This window comes from Austrofundulus limnaeus, unplaced genomic scaffold (genome assembly GCF_001266775.1).
Source record: "Austrofundulus limnaeus strain Quisiro unplaced genomic scaffold, Austrofundulus_limnaeus-1.0 Scaffold451, whole genome shotgun sequence".
In the NCBI taxonomy this organism is placed as follows: Eukaryota; Metazoa; Chordata; class Actinopteri; order Cyprinodontiformes; family Rivulidae; genus Austrofundulus; species Austrofundulus limnaeus.
Genome location: NW_013952853.1, coordinates 271,404 through 272,789, shown reverse-complemented (window position 1 = coordinate 272,789; position 1,386 = coordinate 271,404). Strand labels below are relative to the sequence as shown.

At 34.1% G+C, this 1,386-nt stretch overlaps 1 protein-coding gene and 1 long non-coding RNA gene across 4 annotated transcripts in view; both read left to right on the top strand.

Annotated features, from left to right (window-relative positions):
• The window catches only part of LOC106529554 (uncharacterized), a 5,325-nt gene extending 5,146 nt beyond the window's left edge, over nt 1-179 (top strand). For all 3 annotated transcript variants that reach the window (XR_001311649.1, XR_001311651.1, XR_001311650.1), the window contains exon 3: nt 23-179. This is a non-coding gene — a long non-coding RNA (uncharacterized LOC106529554). The remainder of the gene's footprint in view (nt 1-22) is intronic.
• rtf1 (RTF1 homolog, Paf1/RNA polymerase II complex component) overlaps nt 1-1,386 on the top strand; it is a gene marked incomplete at its 3' end in the record, with an annotated part of 31,389 nt that overhangs the window by 27,240 nt on the left and 2,763 nt on the right.

Here is a 1,386-nt window from a genome sequence, read left to right as displayed (position 1 = left end):
AGACCCAGCCTTCCCAGTGTAGGTGGGCCAGGTCCTCCGAAAGACCCAGCCTTCCCAGTGTAGGTGGGCCAGGTCCTCAGTAAACTGTGAAGACCAGAAAAAAGAGGCTGTGTTTTGGATGGTCTTGGCTCCCGTCTTTACCCCGCTGTACATCCTGTCGCCTACCAACTGTGATGACACTAAACAGAAGCATCATTAGATATAAAGTAGAAAAATATCAATATATTAGTAATTAATATCACAAAACAATAAAATTACCATCGAGGTAAAATTTGAAGAACTAATGGACCCGCTGTAGGTGCATGTTTATTTCTTTATACCAGCTTGATTTTTCTGACAAGAATAATATCTAAAACATGTTTATACACATCACAAAATATTATTTTTTATACTGTAAGAAAAACTGTGTTGTTTTACTGAAACCATGTCTCAACCAGGCATAAACCACATGAATGTTGAAATGATTAACAACCACCAGTACTGGTTCTGAACGGTGATTTAATGCTTCAAGCAGCAGCAACATCCAGGCCAAAGCCCAGAAGTACAACCAGGTTTATGAGATGTGTTCAGCATCTGGTTCTGCCCAGCACAGACCTGCAGCTGGAACCAGATCCTCAAACAGAAAGAACTCTGTACTGTTTAAATCAACAGTTTCTATGTGTTGTCTCCAAGCATGTAGCTAAAACTACTTGAGTCCAGGCATAACAAAAATCACATAATAGTTTATAGAAACCAGTAATTACCTTTGACAGGGCTGCAGCCCTACATGTTTTACATGTTTCCTGCTCCAACACACCTGATTCAGTCACTGAACCTCCTCTTCATGTTCTGCAGTACGGAGGACCGACACTGACATAATTAGAAATAAAAGCAGAAATAGATAAATGAACCTTTAAATAAATTAATACATTTAAAATGCACCAAATAAATTAAAAAGGAGAACATTACCTCAAGTTTTATAATTTAATTGATCATCAGATTTATTTTTCCAGCTTAGTTCCCATAAATTATATATTTTAACACAATTTAAATTTTAACGTTTTTAATATATATTGTCCATAGTTTTCCTTTTACTTATACATTCATTTGTGTCTCTTGAATGCTTAAATTGAATTATTTTTGTTATTTTGTCCAACAAGTCTTTTTATTTCTACGTGTTACATGATTGTGTTGCTGCAGTTTAGCTTAAAGTTTAGTTAAAATAAATGCACAGCTAATAAACTTTAAACTTTTAGCTAAACTGAGGCACAAGCATGCAACACATAGAAATAAAAAGACCTGTTGGGAAAAATATTTAAGTATAAACATTTGACACACAAATGCATGTACAAGTAAAACAAAAACCAATTAATATATATTTTTAAAAACAATAAATATTAAATAATG